This window comes from Impatiens glandulifera, chromosome 5 (assembly GCF_907164915.1).
Source record: "Impatiens glandulifera chromosome 5, dImpGla2.1, whole genome shotgun sequence".
Lineage (NCBI taxonomy): Eukaryota > Viridiplantae > Streptophyta > Magnoliopsida > Ericales > Balsaminaceae > Impatiens > Impatiens glandulifera.
The window spans coordinates 33176026-33198243 of NC_061866.1; the positions used below are offsets into that span (position 1 = coordinate 33176026).

Genomic DNA, 22218 nt, shown 5'->3' on the forward strand with positions numbered 1-22218 from the left:
AATATACAATGAACTAAATGAGCTAAATAACCAATCATTAGGGGCAGAAAGTTTGTAAGGACTTGTGAACTCTTCATGGTTGGGTCATTATTCTAGAAACCACAATACGTCAATACAATTTTAAATGAGTTACCTATTAGTTTATTCTATCAATATTTTTATTAATTCGATAAACATAATAATTTTTTTTATGTGATTCATAATTATTAAATGAGAGGTAAACGTAAAACTTAAATAGAAATAAGAAATAAAACGTAAAAATTGTAAAACTGAAATGAGAAATGAATTTTAACTTCAGAAACCTTTTTCTTACCATATTGGTTTCACAAAACCAGAGTTTCAGAAATGTTTTACATCATGCAAACAAAAGAGCAAGTGGAAAAGAAGAAGAAAAAGAAACGCGAGCAACGAAAGATCAACCGGAAGAGAAGAAGAAGAAATAGAGACAAGACCAAACAAAATGACGCGACTAGTAAAGAGAAATCATTTTATAATGGGCGGAAAAACATTTTTCAATGTTTTTTCCTCCAGCGCCTGAATGATTCGTTGACGCTCTATCATTCCTCTTTTTGAAAATTAAATATCTTCGAATTGGTTCTTCTAGTTTATGGTTTTATGACATGTTATAATTTTCTTTTAAAAATATACGCCCACACTAATTATTAGGACTTATTTGGTTTAATGTATTTAAATAATTAGATTTATTTTAAAAAATATTGTTGATATTAATTTTAAAAAATGTTTTTATTAATAAAAGAACTTAAAATGTTATTAATATATAATGATAATTTTTTTAAAATATATAATATTTTAATATTTTCATTAATAAATTTAGTGATTTGATTGATTATATAGTAGTTAAAATAATTTTTTTAATATAACTAAAAAAAAACTGCTCATTTGCAACAGGTGCTTTACAACTATCTTTGCATTAAAAACGGTATTTAGCATTTGTCTTAGCATTATTTTGGAATATCGCAACCAAACTGCAATTACAAAAAACATTGCAAATTGCTGGTTGCAAATTTGCATTGGTTTTTACACTAACTGTTTCAACAAAATTTCCACCAAATACAGAGATATTGCAGAAAATCCATTTTTTCTGAAACTGTAATTAACCATGGTTAAAGTATATTTGCCATAAGATTTGCAATATATGTTTTATAAATAAATTTAATGTTTTTCAATTAAATTCCAATAAGATAAATCTATTTAAAAATAAAAATATATTCAACATAAACTGCACTAACGTATAAAATTATGAACTGCAAAATATTTCGCAATAGCCAATATAACAAATATATGAAAATGAAGCAATAAAATTTGCATCTTTCTATAAAAGTATATTCAACAAATACTGTAATATCTACATATTTTATATGAAAACGTATCTTCAATGAAAACTGTATTAACTTATAAAATTATGTTACGCAATACTCTTTGCAATAATATATTCAATTTCTTACTGTAATAATTTTCACAATATCTATATTTATAATTTGCATAATCAATTACAAATATATGTGCAATTCAATATGCATTATTTCATTTGAAATTCTATTTATATTATCCAAATTCTATTTTCGTATATTATAGCATTATCATTTGCATTATACATATCTGCAACTTTCTTCGCATTATGATAAAACTGTAACTATTCCTGTAATTATCTTATTCACAACTTTGAATTAATATTAATAATAATCAATACAACTTCATTTGCATTATTTGTAATGCACGATTTGCATAATTCTAAATAATATATTTTCAAATTTTGCAAATAAATTTGCATAATTTTTGCAACCTTCAATGCAATATTTAAAAAACAAATATTGTAATTCAATTGAATTCAAATTCCTGTATATAAATAATAAACAAACCAGCTTATATTTATAAATGATTCCTGTATCAATTCTTAGTACAGCATTACAAATTTGCAAAACACATTTGCAAATCAAATTCACCAACTATTTGTACTTGTTCCATAAATATGACCAAAAATATTAACAAAAACATGCCAAATTTTACACAAAATGGCATTTCCAAATAACTCCTAATTATGCTAGCTTCAATCCATCCATCTCTATTTTTGCAAACCTGTATCAATTCAACAAAATGAGAAATTAGATTGACTAATTAGTTTATATATTGAACAACATACAATTCTAATTTTCTTACAAGTTTTGAAGCCCAAGACCCATCACACCTATCATGGTGCATTCTCCAATAGCATTTGACAACATTATACAACTCATATATTGATCATAAAACTAAACCACTTGAAAACATAAACATGAATTGAAATCACTTGACAACATTAAAAGAACTCATATATTGCACATAAAACTTAATTTCTTGAAACTTACTAAATAAATTTCATAAAACACTAACATATTAAATAGACAACATTATAAAACTCATATATTGAACATAAAACTAAATCATTTGAAATCATACTAAATAAATTTCATAAAATACTAACCTATTAATTAGACAATATTAAACATGAAACTAAATCACTTGAAAACATTAAAAAACTAATATATTGAACATAAAACAAAATCACTTGAAAACTTACTAAATAAATTTCATAAAACACTAACCTACAATTTAATCATCTTAAATCTACCTATTAATTTTTCAAACCTATATTTCAACACACTTAAATCTTTATTATTATAACTAACATTAATAGAATTATGATAATACATATGAATTTCATTTGAATATGAAACATATTACCAAATTAAAAGTTGAATCAATAACCTTCTTCATCAGCCGTCCTGATAGAAATGTTTGAGATCTTTTATTGCCCTGACTTATTCCATACTTCTAGGAAAGTGTCAAACTTTTCATTTAAAGACTGCACTTGAGTTTAAAGAATAACTTTGTCCTGAACTAGATCAACTTGGTTGGACTCTAACTACCTCTTTGTCCTTTTTTGTTCTTCTATCGCCAATTTTATATTCACGTACATCCTACAACAAGTAATAAACTTTGTTAAGACATCAATAACATTATTAACCAAACTATAACTCTAACAACCAAATAATACCTTGTCGGATTCTGTATATTGAGATTCACTAAGATCCCGCTTTCTTTGAGATTGTCTACTCATATTACAAGATATACTTTGTTCAACCAATATGAAAATACAAAATCAATTACAACTCAAAGTTGAAGAAACTGCAGTTTTAGAAGTTAAATAAGATATTCAAACAACCCTAAACTATAACCTATACTAACTAACATGTCAACACAAATAGATAACCTAAGAGAATCATATTAGACTTGAACTATAAATAATATCTATTATAAGCTATTTGAATTGCATCATATTTCAAATAAGCTATAATCATCATATTTCATATCATCATATTTTAAATCACATTTATAAGTTATTTGAATTACAACATCATATTAGACTTGAAGTATAAATAATATCTAATTCAGTAATATAAACAGAATATAAACAGTTCATACTGTAATATAAACATAACAATATATACTAAATATTTATCAATCTAGGAATATTAACAATATTTAGTAATATAAACATAGTTTATACATAACATAACTGTAATATGTAACAATATTTAGTAATATAAACATAGTTCATACAGTAATATAGGAATTGGTTCATAACAATTGAACCATAACAACATAACTATACTTAATAAGAAGACAATTATACCATAACAAGAAACATAATTAGGGAAAACTATAATATCATCTAAACCATTAGGGAAAACTAAAATAGACAAGAATATCAACAATAAACAAAATCAATAGATAATCGGGTATTAGAGAATGAGATTTGGACCGTTAAGAACAATAATCAAGAACATTACCATTAAGAAGAAGAGAATGTACTGGAACTGTGGGCAGCGGGGTATTAGAGAATCAACTAAAGAGGCGGAGGGGTTTGGTTAGAGAAGTGGTGGGGTATTAGAGAAGCGTCTAGGAGAGGTAAAGAGTTTGTCTAGAGAATCGGGTATTAGAGATTTAGATTTAAGGAGGCTAGGGTTTATGATGTGGGCGGTGATGGGAGGAGCGAGTTTGAAGAGACGGCGATGGGGGAGCGGGTTTGGAGAGGCGGCGAGGTGAGGCGGCGTAGTTTGGCTACGATTTGGGGTGGCTAGGGTTTATGGTGTGGGCGGCGATGAGAGGAGTGGGTTTGGAGAGAGAGAAGGGAATGAGAGAAATGATAGAATAGGAGGGAGTGTTTGGCGTTTGGGGGAGTTTTGGCGCAAAAGAAATATTTAAGCAGTAGATTAAAAATTTTTGACTGTAGATAACCGAAATAATTTTTGCATTAAACAATACATGTCACGAATTAATTTTAGCTAAAGAGTTCTGCAACTAACTATGCATTAAAGTGGAATATAGTGCTAACTGCAATAGTTTTGGCAATAATATATATTGAATGCTAATGCCGCTTTTATTATTATTTTTATACTACTAATTATAAAATAAATGTTAACTTTATTTTATTTTTTTTTAAAAACAAATAAAATTTAAAATTATTTAAAATTTTAAATATTAAAATTTATAAAATAAGTTTATTTAATAAAAAGTATTATAAATTAACATTAAAAATAAATAAAACTTAATAATTAAACTTTAATGAAAATTAAAAAAAAAACAAATTAATGTTAATATTAAAAAATTAAGATTAAAAAATATTAAAAATAAATTAAAATTTTAATACCTTCTTGTAACAGGTATAGGGTATTACTAACTTATACCCTTTCAATGTATAACTTATTTTACTATACATATAAAACCAATTTAATCAAACACCTTACCATTTTACTATTGTGATAATTATATTATCTAACAGTGTAGTACTCCCTACTAAACACAACCTTAACAGTGTAGTACTCCCTACTAAACACAACCTAAAGCTATTGAGCCCCATACCTACCTTATCTTCAATTGAATTTTAGAGTTTTAAACTCTTTTGTTTTTATTGACTTGTGGGCTCTAAAATCCCATTGATTCGATCAATGTTTTGGGTCCTTGAGGCCCATTGATGGCTTTCGATATTAAAAACAGACATTATTTCAAGACAAGATTTTGCAGCTGGTCTAGTAAACAACATTTAACAAAGTTGTTAGGATCGGTGACAACTATAGAGAGGGGTCTAAATATAGTTGACAACTTAACACTTTCAATTTGATTTTAATCTTGTTAGAGATTAAAATATGTTTATATTCTTCACAAATTATCTCAAGCACTTGAACTAATTCAAAGATATTTGTTAATTTTGAAGTGACAGGTACAAAACGGTTAGATACAGAAATGAAATGACACAATGAATTTTATGGATGTTCGAAGATAAAATTCTTACGTCACCCATTCTTCTATTTTTAAAAGTTTTTTCACTAGAAGGTTTTGATTCGTATAAACACTACCCAAACTCTGTCAGATACACATGACTTAACAACTACCTGTTACTGAACTTCTAACTAGCACTCTGTTGAACAGACAATCCATGTGAAACTTATAATACTAAAATTTCACACAAAAATGACAATAGATGAATTACAGAATGTTCTTAGAGAAGGAGTAAATACAACGCTTCACAGTTCTTAATTCGTGCAATTGTTCAAGGAAGCGAGAGCGTGAATCGAAGAGATTTGTCGTTTTACTCTAATCACCTTTTATATGGAAGTGTAGCAACGGTCGAATCTTCCTCTTGGATACATGTCATCTTTCCGTTGGACGTACGTCAGGTGTACGGGATCGTATATAAAAATATATTCATTGGATCATGGCGTACCGGATTGTACTAGAGAATATTCGCTGGAATGTGGTGTACAGACAGTACAAGACGTGAGCTGGAGGAATATTTGAGTACGTGGCAGATAAGAAGTTATAGCGTGTTAAGATGTCTTTGCAGACGCCTAATAACGAGACCTGAGTAGATAAGCGGACGCTTCTTCAGACGATTTCTAAAGTAGGACGTCTGCTCGCGCACTTCCTTAGACTACACGTTTGTAGAAGCTAGACGTCTGCTCGCGTTTGCTCAGACAACACGTTTGATGAAGGCAAACTTCTCTTGAGCTGTACCTATGCATAAATAATTACAAAACTTAGTTTTGTTCAAACCACATCATTAAAACTATGTCGTATTGAATTAAACTTATTCACCTAAATTTATTAAGACGTTTTTCCTTAATTAATTATTTCTCTTTTAATTAATTTTCTTTTTTCTTTATTTAACTTAATCTAACAATTTCCCTCTTTTGATGATGTTAAAACTAAGATAAAATTAAGTTAAAATTGAGTTAAAAATAGGAAATTAAAAGGTAATCATTGTATTTATATAAATATGAGAAACATAAGATATACAAAGTTTTAGACTCACTTCCTTTTAATAACGATCGCCGAACATAATTTGTTGCATTCGACTTCCTCCTCGACCACCTCCACCTTGACCACCACCGCGACCACCTCCACGTCCACCTCCTCGATCTTCTTGACAACTACCACGACCTCCTTAGACTCACTTCCTTCTGAAATAAGTGCCTTGAGCACTAGTTCCCCTCGATTGTTACATTCTCCCTTTTTAACATTATCAATGGCTAGATTAGCAGCTTTAACAGCTTCAACGACCACATCTTCCTCAGTTTAGAAGCGTCGAGCGATTACGTCAACATCTTCTATTCGCTCAGCTTCCGCAGTCTTGAGGGATTTGGCTATTTCGAGCATCTAGAGAATGAAAATTTACATTGAAGACCTTGTCTCTCCATGGAGGTCGAAGTTATTCTTTAGCAAAGTGATCTTCATCCTGGTCATCTAATTTATGAGCTTTGAAACATCATACGAAGTCTTCAAAATTTTTTTGTTTGCATCAAATTGAGCTAGGGCTACTTCTATAGTAGTTTTAGCGTTTGGGGTGGACCGCTTTTCTAAGATCTCCACCTTATGAAAGATTGTCTTGTCATTAATATCCAATTTTATTTATTTATTTTATGACTTTAATATTTTCAATGGAGAAATGTAATATAGTTTTATTAATTGACCAATATTTTAAATAATTAATTCAATTCTATAATATTAAAAATAAAATGGAAAATATATTAATGTATCTATTATAACTAATAAAGCAATGATTTGATTTTACTACAATAAAATGGTTGTGTAGAAATTTTAGATTCAATATAAAATAAAGCTTAATTTATGGTTTAAAGTGAATATTTTGTACCTCTATAAGGATTGTATTAGTTTTTAGACGATTTATCACACCTAAAAATTAATATCTCTTTTTCTTTTTATCTTTTTAATATTTTATTATAAAATGTACACCTTTAGTTGGAATATTGGATTATATTTAAACTTATGAACGGAGAAGAATATTTTCACCACGAAATCATTTTCTCTATTATATTTGAGATGACAAGTAATAAAGTTGTTAAAACTGAAATTCTGACTAAGAATTCTAATGTCAAATTTGAGATTGAATGTATTCCTAGATGCATCAATCTCTTCAAACAACTCCAAGTTCCATTTGTTCTTCTGCCGCGCCTCATACTCCAATGTTTGCGATGTTTGATTCTCTCTAACTTAGGCTAACTAGGACCTATTTGTTAACTCCTTCTTTTGAGTCGACTCTTACTAGCCCTTGGACATTCAATCTATAATTGAATTTCTCAATTCTCGCAAAATAAACCTTGAAATCGGAGGCACCAAAAGAGAGGAGGAGGGACATAGATCTTTCGCTATAATTTATTTTTATAGTTTGAAGTTGTATTCCATATATAAATGTATAAGTCTCTTTTGAGAAATAAATGTATAATTATTTTTACTCAAATTTCTCTCATGTATTTCTCAATTTTATAATTATGAATTTAATTGTTTAATGAGAATTTAATTTCTTTGATTCCCAATTAAAAAAAAAAAGAAATAGATTAGATGAAACTTATTTTGGTTAATTCTAATAATTCATAACAAATTCAATCATCAAAGCTACTTTTCAATTCAGAATTTCCCAATATTTATCACTCATCGTGTCTAGCTTTATCATACTTTGTACATGCCTAAAATAAATCTCTACAAATCAGCAAATCTAGCTTCTTGTATATTAAGACCAAAAATTTATCGAGGTTAGCTTGATCATCTCAATCAAAATTTTCTCCTTAATTGGGCACAAGAAATATGATTAGTCAAACCAAATGGTTTAATACCACTTATTGGAAAAATCACATAATAATAATTACAGAATAATTATTTTTCCCTCTTTGTATGCCTCAATAAGATAATTACGAGAACTAAACGAGATAACAAACGGTAAAATTAAGTACACAGAGACAAATAAATTTTTAGTGTTGAAAATCCAACAAATATAAAAACTACGAGACCTGTGGACCTCTTAAAATACATTCACTATGTTGTAGTGAGTTACACAAACATTTTCTCTAGCACCCTACAAGTTCACTATTACAAAGACTTCACCCTTAATAGTGAGAGGAGGAGAGAGGGGAGCCCAAAGGGTCGCAGGCGGGGAAGGTAGTTGAAAAGTCATGGACTATTATGCAATGGAGTCGGGTGGATGAACGCTTCTCCGGAGGATCAAATAATGATAGGGAAGGCTGGTTCCTCGTTGGTAGAGGAAGTCAAGTGGTTCGGCTAGTCGATGGTCGCCCATAGGTGTCGGTGGGAGTTTATTCAACGCTGGATGATGGCAGGAAGGTGGGGGGAGACAACGGGTCTCGCCGACAATCAGTCTTCAAGAGGATCTCCATATATCTCCTAAGTTTGAATCGTGATGCCAAGCTCGGGAAATCACGTTTAACATGCGCTAATGCTGCCGGAAGCAAACAGCGAGTGGAAATCAGTATGCATTTAGTTTCTCTGTCCAAGGGTAGTGGCAGAAGTGGTCCTCTGGTAAGTGATACGCCGATCGAGGGAGTGACAAATATAGGTCGTCGATGGGGGATGCACCAGTCATAGGGGAAAAATCAGCCAATCGGGAGGCCAATTATCCTTCTTATGTAGACAAGGTGAAAAACGTAAGACGTGCGTGTTGGTCAGATTGGTCCAAGATGGTGATTACAGGTACAAAATCTTTCGAGTTTGGTACGTTGATGAATAAATTAAATGTGGTGGCAATCTCTGAGATCAAGAATTCTAAGCGGAGGAGGATCGAGGTGGGATTGGGTCACTTAAAGATTTTAAGGCATTATTTGTCATCATCGTCATGGACGAGGAAGTGCCTCAGATCTGTCCCATTAGACGGAAAATTTTGGTCTGGGTTTAACTCACGGGGAAGGTATATTTCTTTATGGATTGATTGTGGAACAATGTTAATTATGCTTCATTCTAAGAATTTAATTCCATTAGTTGAAGAAGGAATTCGAAGACTTGGAAATGGTATTAATAATGACAGTATTAGAAATACTACATTTAATAATTTGGCTGATCAAGAACCTAAAACTGAGCATGAGCGGGATCACTCAGAAAGGCTAACCATGCAAAATGAAAGATTAAATGGCACTTGGATTCGGTTATTTGGGTTACCCTCGGTTTGTTGGAGCACTGAGTGTCTAAGAAATGCTGGTGAAGCGCTAGGTGGTTATAGGGAGATGGATGAAAATACTAGACTGAAATGCGAGGTCGAATGGGCAAGGATTTGTGTTAGTCCAATGGAACAGATACCGAGTTCTATTACCCTTAAACATGGTATGGTGGTGTATAATGTTGCAGTGTGGCCCGAATGGCCTCTTATTATGTCAACAATGTCGACTTCGAACTTATGCACGGACCATGTGGAGCAAGAAGTGCCTTCCGTGAATCCCCCTTCTAGGGACTTTGAAGAGAAAAATAGTTTGGGCTCACCGGTACAACCAATTAGTGAGGTTATGGTAAATGTGGGTGATATTAACCAAGAAAATGAATCTATAGAGTCAACAGGTATAGTTGATCCTCTCGAGACGACTTTTTTTGTTGAACTGAGTAGCGTATTGGAGAAGGACGGACGTGATTGCGAGAACGAGAGTCGGTCACCGAGTTTGACTGTTGAGTTGATACCTGAAACATCACCTCCATCTTATAATTCGGAATCTAAGTTATGTGTGACATCTAAAGAGTCTCCTCTAATCAATATTCTGATTAATATGCCTCATGTAGCTATGTACGAAGCTCCAAAGGAATTTCTCACCCATCCTATCCTAGGGTGTGGGGCTAATTGTGAGCCAAGTGACGCAGAAAATGGTGAGTTAAGGCCACACATGGAAAATGCGGCTCAAATAAACCCCATCAGATTTGTGTATCCCAGTTATGCGAGTGATTCACCTATCAAGGTGCATGAGTTATCGGAGGAAGAGACTGTTGAGTCAGATGTTGAATATGACGCTAATGAGGAGTTATGTGAGAATTTTTCCACTCATAATATAACGTTGAACGAAAACAAATCTCCTGATAGAGAGATTTTAACTAAAGAGTCTGAAGCGTGGCCCGATATTCGCGAAATCCCCACAATGACACTTATTAAGAAGTGTCAGCTGAAAAAGATTGGTGATTTAGCCCCTAGATTCCTGTCTTTAGGAAAACGTATCTCGAAGCCGAATCGGATATACTCCGGGTAAGTCTGTTTTGATGATTGGTAAAATTTTAGCTTGGAATGTTTGTGGGATTAATGACAGAGATAAGCGTTGTATTCTGAAATCGCTTGTGGGTTTTACTAGAAGTAGTATTTATTGTTTTTGTGAGACAAAGACTCGACAGATGGATCAATGGATTGTTAGAGAGCTGTGTAATAGGCGATTGTGTGGATGGGTGACACTTGATTCAATTGGGGCATCAGGTGGGATTCTAATTGCTTGGAATGATGATGAATTCGAGAAGATGGATGTTGATATTGGAAGATTCTCAATTAGTGTGCAGCTTAGAAATCGGAGAGATAACTTTCGTTGGGTGTTGTCTGCGGTTTACGGGCCAATGAGCCAAGATCTAAAGTGTCTAGTTTATGGGATTTTCCGATCATATTTGTTGGAGATATGAATCAAGTGAGGGATCCTTCTGAAAGAAAGGGTGTTAGAAGATTGACTAGCCAAATGTCAAAGTTTTCTAATATGATCGAGGACCTGGAGCTTGTAGTTCTGTCCCTTGAAGGAGGTCGATTTACATTTAGAAGAGGCAATGGTAGTGGTGGGTTGTCTCAGTCTCGCATCGACAAGTTTTTGGTTAGTGAGTCGATCTTTCGGGGGGTGGCAAATATTTTTCAAAAGGTTCTTCCGTGGAGTTGTTCGGACCATCGACCTATTCTATTAGAGCGTAGGGTTGTGCAATTGCCTTGCCGCCCTTTCAGGTTCGAGAATAAGTGGTTGAGTAGATTCGAATTTTTGCCGCATGTGCAAGAATGGTGGAGGACTCAAGCTCCTTTGGGTTCTGCTTCATCGAAACTGTTTATGAATTTGAAGAATTAATGCAAGCAAATAAAAAGTTGGTATGTGGGTGAACGTGCTACGTTTTGTGCAAAGGTCGATGAATTATGTAAGAAGATTAATATTATTGATGAAGTGGAAGAGGTTCGTGAGCTTTTGGCTGAAGATGTTAGCTCTCGTATTTTCCTAATTTCTAATCTTTTAGAAATGTGTAAAGAAGAAGAGATTGGGCCAGACAATAGAGCAAGGCTACTTGGCTAAGATATGGGGATAAAAACACAAAGTTCTTTCATTGTGTCTCGAAGGAGCAAGCTTGGAATAATGCTATTAATTCTATTTCGGTGGAGGGTGTTGTACTTGATGGTGAGCCTGCGATTTCAAATATCATCGTTGAATTCTATAAAAAATTATTCAAAGAATCACATGTGGCTAGACCGAAGTTGGATGGAGTGAATTTTAATACTATTAATGCGGAGCAAAAAAGATTATTGGAAGCTCGTTTCACGGAGGAAGAAGTGGAGGCCGTAGTTATGGGTTGTGGCAGCGATGAGGCACCAGGAAGTGACAGTTTTACTTTGGAATAATTCAAAAAAGCTTGGCCTTTTCTCAAGATTGATATCATGGCAGCGATTAAGCATTTTTATCAATTTTCTTCATTTGATAAGAGTTGGAATTCATCCCTGATCTGCCTGATTCGCAAAACTCCCGGGACTATGAATGTGAAAAATTTTAGACCTATTAATCTTGTTTCTTCTTTCTACAAGATTTTGTTTAAGTGTTTGGCTAATAGATTACGCGGGGTTCTTGAGTTAGTGATCTCAGCTAATCAGATGACTTTTATTAAAGGTCGCCAAATTTTTGATGCGTCTCTCATTGCAAATGAATGCATTGATTCGGCAAATTTCAAGAGAGATAAGTGTTCTTTCGCGAAACTTGATATTAAAAAAAGCATACAATCATGTGAATTGAGAGTTTTTATATGATATAATGGGTAGAATGGGTATGGGGGAGAAGTGGATCGATTTGATCAAATTCTGTGTGTCGACAGCCAAATTCTCTATAATTGTGAATGGAAATTCTCCATAATTGTGAATGGAAGTCCAAAAGGTTTTTCAAAAGCTCAAGGGGGATTAGGTAGGGTGATCCTTTATCCCCATTCTTGTTCATCATTGTTATGAAATCTTTTTCAAAAATGATGGTTTTCGCTGAGAATGCTAACCTCATTAGAGGTGTGGATTGTGGGGTGAGGAGGTCTCCTTTTGTAATTTCTCACTTGCTTTTCGCGGATGATACCTTATGCATGATTCAAGCTACCCGCAAAAACATCAAGCATCTTCGCGACATTCTCTAGTTGTTTGGAGCTTGTTCTGGATTACGGGTTAACCTTAGTAAGTCTGAGATTTTTTTCTCAAACTCAGTCTCCAACCGTAGGAAAATGGCTTTTGCGTGTATCTTGGGCTTCGAAGTGGGGTCTTTTCTTTCAACTTATCTTGGGATGCCTTTAGGTGCTAAAGCCCGCACCAAAGCTTCCTAGGATTCAACAATTGCGAAAATGGAAAGAAAGTTACCAATCTCGAAGAGCAAGATGATTTCAAAAGGTGGACATCTTATTCTCATCAAAAGTGCTATAGCATCTATGCCCACAGACATGATGTCATTATTCCTTATGCCTAAAAATGTGGCTGTGAAGATGGAAAGAATTATTTGTAAATTTCTTTGGGGATCCTCTAAGTCATCTTTCTGTCATTTGGTTAGGTGGGATAAAGTGAAGAAGTTTAAAGATCAAGGAGGTTTGGGTATACGGGACTTGATTTCGTTTAACACAACTCTTTTATCAAAATGGTGTAGCAGATATTCCTCATAGCCTACCTCTTTGTGGGCTACTATATGATCAAGTGCAAGTATGGGAATGATTGGTCTGGTTGGTTCACCAAACCTATTAACCGTGTTGTGGGATGCGGTATTTGGAGTGGCATCTCGGTGATATGGAAGACTTTTCGTGAACAATGCATATTTTCGGTAGACTGTGGCTCTTCGATTAGTTTTTGGGATGACGTTTGGTGTAGTGCTAAAAGCCTCTGCTCTTTGTTTCCAATTCTTGCCTCAATCGCTATTTGTAGAGATGCTACAATTAAGGACATGTTTGATATGAGCTCTAATGGTTTTTCTATGAGAGTCAGGTTTAGGAGAAGACTTAATGCTTATGAGTTAGCTTTACATGATAAAGTGTTGAACTTGATGGGGCGCAAAGAGGTGAATCCGTCTTCGCATGATATTATGCGTTGGCAAGATATTGATACCTTTAAGGTTAGTTATTGCTACTCCTTAATTGCTGAGAATGCACCTTACAATTTTATTTGGGAGAAGTTATGGGAGTCTAAACTCCCATCGAAGATATCTTTCTTTGGATGGAGTGTCATGCACAGAGGAATTTTAACGGATGATATATGCATGAAAAAAGGGTGTATTATAGCGAGTCGTTGTCGAATCTGTCATAAAGAGGTGAAGTCAGCGTCTCACTTGCTCTTACATTGTGATGGAGTGCTGGCGATTTGGAGTCTTTTATGAAATATGACTGCTATGTAGTGGGTTATGACAAGATATATTGTTAGTTGTTGGGAAGTTTGGATAAAGACGGTGAGTTCGGTTGGGCTGACTCGTTGGACCACTATCCCACTTATCTTTTGGTGGACCATTTGGCTTGAAAGGAACCGGAGAACATTTAGTAATCGTAGCAGACCAATGCGTCTAATTCATAATTCTATTATTATGACAATCGGGGAGGTTTCTTTGGGAAAACCAGTTGATGCGGTCGGGGAACTCATTGATCTTATTGAAGATCTCCGTGCTCGTTAAAGTTTGTTCTTTTGTCATACCCTTTGGTCATTTGTGAACATATTTATGTCACGTTGTTCGTTTATTTTTATTTCTGTTTTTTATCTTTCTTTCTTTTCTTGTTATGCTTTTGTCGTTGTGTTTAAACGACTCTCATTTATATAATTTGCATGAATCTTTTTCAAAAAAAAGAGAAGTCCAAACAAGGATTTAGACTAATTAGATTGTAGAGAACTCTACGAGAAATTCACCACCTATGATTCAAGATAATATTGACACCGTTCGACTGTTCGATTGTCTTACTGAAATTCTGAATATCTAACTTCACTTTTGTTTATTCACTATTTATGTCTACTTTATGTATAATTTCTTATATCTAACCTGACAATATTTCTTCCTATTATATAATAAAGAATAATATATAATAACATATATTATAATCATATATAATATATTATTAGTCAAAGCCCACGACTTAATAATTGTCAAATTTTAAGATATACGTATCTTAACGAACATTTCGAGTTTAAAGATTAATTGATTGTTATAGATTTATATTTGGATTTTAGAAAGTCTAGTAATTTTCTAAAGGAGTTAAAAAGATGCTTACTTTCTCTTTTCATTTATTTTTATTTTATTCCTTATCTATCAATTCTTGTTCTCTCCACCGACTCGTTCTATTTAAGGACCGTCCTCTATTTCAAACTAAAATTGAAGTTTATGAATTATTATACTAAACCCATTACATTATAAGCTTTACCCTCTCCCATCCTTTTCTTCATGATTTTTTTTTCTTATCTATCAATATTTTCTCTCTAAGTAACTCTATTCATTCTTATGTGAGAATGCCGACTTTTTTTTATCGAGCTACCGCTTCTATTAGGTAACTCAATTTTCGTTCTAAGGTGCAAAAATCAACCTTCTTCTTATCTACCAAACTAATTAACTCTAATCATTTTTGTTCTATATCTCCAATAGGAGTTTAGCAATTCTAATTGTTTTCTAAATATGTTAAAATGGAGGTATACCCTCTATCATCTTTCACTTTTTATTTTTTCCTCCTCATCTCGATCTACAAATCAGAATTTTTGTTTGCGACCTTTGTGGTTGTCAACTATTTTCACATATATAGACAATATGAGTTTAGAGATTAATTGTCTCATATAGTCTATAAGGTGAGTATCAATCCATTTATTTTCTAAACTCATTAAAAAGAGGCCCAACCCTCCCTAATCTTTTACTCCTTGATTTTTTTTCCATTGTCTACTAATTATTCTTCTTTATGTCGACACTATTCGTTCTTAGGTGGGAAGGGCTCGATCCACACCTTTTGTTAAAAACTATTCGAGACCTTTGTGGTTGTCAATTTTCGACATATACGGACAATGTGAGTTTAAGGATTAATTATCTCATATCGGTTTTGTTATAGATCTACAATGTGAGTTTAACAAGTTTATTTATTTTGTAAATGCATTAAAAATGTGGTTTTACATTCTCTCATCCTTTATATTTTGATTTGTTTTCTTTCTGTACCAATTCTTATTCTTTCGATGGACTCTTCGTTCTTAGGTGGGAAGAGAGCTCCTCGTCTCAATCTACTATATAAGTTTATTGATTAATTGTCTGTTAATATATATGTTATAGATCTACCATGTGAGTTTTGCAAGCTTGTATATTTTTTAATTGTTGATTTATTTTTTCTTTATTTACCAATTATTTTTTCTGCATCGTCTCTCTTAGTTTTAGGTAGGAAGGACGAAATCCATCTCAATCTGCAACTTCTATTAGGTAATTTTGTTCGATACCTTTGTGGTGATTATTTTTTTTTGACGTATATAGATCATGTGAGTTTGGGATTAATTGCCATTTTTTTTCTTTCTTCTAAATCTATAATGTGAGTTTAACAACCATAATTATTTTCTAAACGCGTTAAAATAAAGGCTTTACTTCTTGATAATTTTCTTTGTATACCATATTGTTATATCGACTCTCTTCATTCTTAGATGAGAAGGGCGCCCCTTATCTCGATCTAAAACTTGTACTAAGAACTTTTGTTCGAGGTCTTTGTGTATTTATATTTTTGGCAACTGAAGATTGAATTTCAGGTGTTTGTTGTAGATAATGAAGCTTAACAAAAATATAGATATCTTCTCAGGTTAGTTAACATTGCTGGAAAATAATCTAACTTATTTATATTGTAAAAATTAATTGTTATGATATTATTTAACTATCGTGAAAATTTTATATTTAAAAATATATGAATAAATACTTTGTTCTTTTATATTCTGAATTTGATGTTAAGTATGTGTTTATATAAGCTAATTTAATTTCATTTAGGATTTATTGAGAGTGAACAAATTCAAATAAAGAGCAACTAAATAACTATAAATAGGACTCTCAATGACAACATATTATTCTTAATTATGATTCTTAACTTCATTGGATATTTTTATTTTTTAATCAATTAGTAATTATTAAGTGATTTTGATAAACCATATATTTATTTTTGAAAGGATTAAATGTTTAATAAAATACATTATTTAATCAAATTATTTATGCCCTTTCTATTTAGTTTCTTTCATGTATTTCTTTACTTGTGTGTATATATGCAACTTTTAAAATAATTTTATTATTGCTCATTAAGTCTTTCATGTATTTTATTATTGTTTTTTCTATCTATTTAATTCAATATAAAAAAAATCAGAAAAGAAAATAAGTAATGTGTTTTTTTGGATATGTTAATATACATTATTTGTATTATTGGCCTTTAAATTTGTTAGTCATTATATGAGAAATAATAATTTCAATTGGCTAGTAATTTTTAATTTCAAAAAACAATTCAATAAAGTTGTATGTAGTTGTGTGAATTTGTGATTCATTCTACTTAGTACTATATTAATGAGTGGATATCTATTAATAAAAGTTTTTTTTTCTTAAAAGTAAATGAGCGATCATTATAAAATTCTCAAAAGTAGAGGAGTAAATAATTATAAAATAATTGTATTAAATGTCAGTGTTGACTAATTAAAATTATTTGATTAATAAAACAATTTATATAATTAATTCTACAAAATTTAATGTGATTTTTTTTTATTGTACAATGAAAACTTTTAGATGAATAATACTTTAAAATAATTGTTGTACAATCAAAACACCACCTTAAAATTGTTAGAATCAATTAAATAAATTATTTTTATTAATCAAATAATTTTAATTAGTCAACACTGATTAATTCAATTATTTTATAATTATTTATTCCTCTATTTATGAGAATTTTATAGTTATCTTCTCATTTATTTTTAAGAAAAAAAAAAGAGAATCTCCGAACAAGAGAGCTTTCACTCCGAACATCCATAAACTCTCTTGTGTTGTGTGTTTCTTTCCTTCATTCCCACTGACTTGCTACTTCAAGTCCAAACAAACATTTCCGCACTTGAACTTTGTTCAAGAGTTTGTGAAGGCTTGTGTAGAATAGAAACAAATATTAACTTCTAACAAAGTTAATATCAAACGAAGTGTGTATAAGCGTTCAACATAGTCAGACCCCCGTCTCTATCGTTGTACCCGATCCTAGCACTATTGATAGATATGGTTTTAGTTACGGAGTCGGGTACGAACGACGTCTTGACCTATTGACAAATAAGATTTTAGTCACAAAGTCGTGTAGGAACGACGGCTCGACCTATCAACAAATAGGGTTTTAGTTATGGAGTCATGTACGAAAGATGTTTTGACATGTCGACATATATGATTTTAGTCATAGAGTCGTGTATGAACGATGTCTCGACCTACCGACAAATAGGGTTTTAGTCACAAAGTCGTGTACGAACGACGTTTCGAAAATAAGGTTTTATACGAACGACGTTTTGATCTATCGTCATATAGAATTTTAGTTAAGGAGTCGTGTACGAACGACGTATCGACCTATAGATAAATAGGGTTTTTGTCACGAAGTGTTGTACAAACGAAGTCTCGACCTATTGATAAATATGGTTTTATGAAGAAGTCGTGTACGAATGACGTCTCGACCTATCGACATATATGATTTTAGTCAAGGAGTCGTGTACGAATGACATCTCGACCTATCGAATGATAGGGTTTTATGATGGAGTCGTGTACGAACGACGTCTCGACCTATCGATAGATAGAATTTTTTGATGGAGTCGTGTACGAACGACTTTTCAACCTATCGACATATAGGGTTTTGTGACGAAGTCGTGTACGAACGACGTGTCGACCTATCAACATATAGGATTTTAGTCACGGAGTCGTGTACGAACGATGTTTCGACCTATCGACATATAAGGTTTTATGATAGAGTCATGTATGAACGACGTCTCGACCTATCGACAAATAAGATTTTATACGAAGTCATGTATGAATGACGTCTCGACCTATCGATAGATAGGGTTTATTCACGGATTCTTATACAAACGACATCTCGACCTATCAAAAGATAGGGTTTTAGTTACGGAGTCGTGTACGAACGACGTCTCAACCTATCAACATATAGGGTTTTGTGACGGAGTCGTGTATGAACAACGTCTCCACCTATCGACAAATAGGGTTTTATAGAAGAGTGGTGTACGAACGATGTTTCGACCTATCGACATATAGGGTTTTAGTACCTAATAATAATTAAGGTTTAGAAACGAGATCTTGTATGAATAATCTCACGTACTTATCAACAGACAGAGTTTTGGGTACCTAAATATAATTAGTTTTTGAAATGGGATCGTGTATGAACGTTCTCACATACTTATCGACAATTAGGGTTGTGGGAGACTCAATTTGCTTATTTTTTTTTGTAGTATTGGTCTTGGCTCTTTGTATTTCAAAGGGAATATTTTAACAAAATCCATTTTCCCTTATGATTTTTAAAGTGTCCTTCACAACTAGTTGAAATCCGTTAGTCGACGGTTCCTAGTTTTATGGATAGATGACTCATGTTTTTGGATAAAGGAACATTTTTTGTTCCCCTAGTTCCTATCCTCGTTTCTCTTTTTTCGTTTTTGATATTTAAATGATCATTAATCCATCTAAATAAATCAGGACAATTTCAGATTAGAAATGTATTTGGGGCTAGGCTTAGAATGTTTCTTCATGTCCTTTTTGATGATTTTTATTTCATCAAGGAATAAAATTTCTTTTTCCCCCAAATCTTGAGATATCAACTATAAATTCGATTTAGTATACAAATGATTATCCATAATTATAACCCTCGAAAAAGATGGTAAAAACTCCGATGTTTTGACAAAAGAGTGGAACTTATTTTTGGTTGCTTTGCCCTAAACCTCATTTCTTAAAATTTCACTCATCCTAAATCATTTTTTTTGAGAAGTTTATCAACTTTCTGCTTTGGGTTTTCATTTGCCATTTTTCTTTTTATGTTAATTTTGACTCGCGAGTATATTTGGTAGAATCGGTATATCCTGGCCATTGCTGTAGCAATCATGACTAGAGTCTGAGTGAGCAACGAATGATGATTTTAAACCTCAACAACTTGAGCTGCTTTATTTTCCGTTTTTGGTGTGTATCAGGTAGAATCTGTACATTCTGCTTTTACCGTAACAGTCATGATCAGAGTCTAAGTGAACACGAATTGTGACATCAATACCTCAACCAACATAGAAATATTTTTCAATTTTTAGAAATTTTTGAGGTTTATTCCGGTTATCTTTTTAGCATATTCATTTTTTTTGTTTTTTTCTTCTCAAAGCATCGAGTTATAAACCTTCTCTCTCTTTAACAAAACTAGGGATGATGTGTCCTTTCTCAATTTGGGGCGCTAGGCCTCGTTTTTATGAGTTTTATTCAGGTTCTTTTTCTTCAAAAGCCTTATGTGGAGGTTATTCTTCAGATAATCGCTTATAAAAGAAAAAAAGCTTATGAACGATATCTTTTGACTTAGGGTCATTGTGAAATCCTTAGTTTTATTTATGAGAATATCACTCAGAAGGAAGCGATGCACTTGGCTTTTCCCCTTCTTGTTTCCCAAAATACGACACATCGACTATACGCTTGGATCAAGGAATTCTTCCATCCTCAAAATATTTTCTCTTTATCTTGAGGAAGGGACTGAGGGATTTTATTTAAGTAAGTGAGACCGGGCCCGCAAACATGCAGGTTTCCTATGTATCTTCTTGGTTTATTTTTCTGTAAGAGAATAATTAGGTCTCCATTGTTCGGACATGAGTCCTCTGTCCATGTTGCAAGTTATATAAAACTTAGGATTGAATTATGTTGAGGTAAACTTCTTTCGAGGTCGAACTTTAGACCGTTCTGCGCGTAACTTGATATTATATTAAATATATTTTAAGAACGTCGAGATTACTTTGTGCAATGAACTCTTTGCCTTTTATTGTAGATAGACGGACATCTCCTATAGAGAGAATTTTCTTGATTAAGAAGGGCCCTTCCTATTGGGGTCGAAACTTGCCCATGGATTCTAGAGATGTCAATAGGGTTGTTCAGGACGGAGAATGCATTTACCATCTTCGCCTTATTTTTAATTCGAGGATTTTTTAAATACCATTCTCGCCTGTTTGGTTTCGGGGAATCCCCACGGGGCATTATTTATAAAATATTTTTTAAAAAATAAAAAATTATACAATAAAATTATATAAACGATTTTTTTAATATAATATATATTGTAATTTATATTATTATTTCGAAAAAAACGTACAACTCTTAGAAAATATAATAAATAAGTATATCGTTGATTTTATATATTTAATTGTGTTTATAATGTTTGAGATAGAATCAGGGTGAGATCGGGGTGAGGGACACAAATATCATCCCCACCATATCCCCGTTCGGTTTTGGGAAAAACCGCTCAAACGAGGAAATTCGGTTTGATTACTGCGAGGTGGTTTCAAATTTCCATCCTCACCATTTTTCAAAAGACAAATTTAAAAGTAGATACCATTTTTGAAACGGGAACAGAGGATATAACGCGAAATCCCTTTCACAAGTATCACTAATCTTCGAACCAAAAACAAAAAATACGTTTATACATATACTTTTTTTTTGATTTTTCGAAAATCAATTGGTGACTTTGTCTTTAAATGAATAATCTTTTAAATTAATTCACTGATTTTTATAAAATCAAATTGTTATTTGATTATTTTAAATCCCTAGATTATTTAAATTTGAACCCCAAATTAATTATGTTTAATTAATTTCAAAAGTCGTCAGGAATTATTTAAATTCTTTTAAAATAATATTTTATTTTAAAATATTACTAACACGCAAACAAAGGGTGAAATTCTCGAACCTCGACCACTCTAGATACAAAGGTTTTCTAGGGGTTACATCTTTCTTGGAGACTATACTGGGGATTAAAGGTTTAACTTGAAAACCTAAACTTAGTTTTTGACAAACACTTGTATCATGTTTTCAACTTAATAGGCATATCCCAAAAGGTACAACACCTTAGGGATGCATATGTTTTTATCCTATTAAATGCCTATACTTGCAAAAGGGTACATCACCCAAACCCTACTTGCAAAGAAGTACACGATTGGAGTCGGTACTTCTACACTTATGTGCAAAGATTGTCAATTATAAATGACAACTTACTACAAAATGAGTGATGTTTCGAGAGGAAAAACGATAATGCACGGGATTGACCCCACCCTTTGTCGATGAGTCGTCCAATAGGACGTGGGCATTATGGAGGTGGGGAGGAATTTCTAATAGAGTTGATATTCCCTGGTTTATGACGGCAATTTTATTCCCTCCACTATCGACGAATGATACTCTCTTATGATTCGGTTTTACCTCCTCCACTTGTTTGTGTGATTAGGAAAAAGAACGGACTATTGGTGAAATGCCCTGGAAAACTTGACTCGGATTTCCAAGATAGTTGATCCAGCCTAGGAAGACATCTCTTCCAGTCTCCAAAGAAATAATTCCCTTTTTGAAGAAAGATGAGAAAATTTGTGTGTTCATAGATTATCGGATCTAAATAAGGCCAGCCCTAAAGATCACT

At 32.6% G+C, this 22218-nt stretch overlaps 1 long non-coding RNA gene across 1 annotated transcript; it reads right to left on the reverse strand.

Annotated features, from left to right (window-relative positions):
• Nucleotides 1–2745: 2745 nt before the first annotated feature.
• Nucleotides 2746–4221, reverse strand: LOC124940695. The gene is made up of 3 exons (XR_007099506.1): nucleotides 3852–4221; nucleotides 3056–3131; nucleotides 2746–2978 (listed from the first exon to the last, which is right to left on the reverse strand). It is a non-coding gene; the product is annotated as an uncharacterized LOC124940695 (long non-coding RNA).
• Between the last annotated feature and the right edge of the window lie 17997 nt (nucleotides 4222–22218).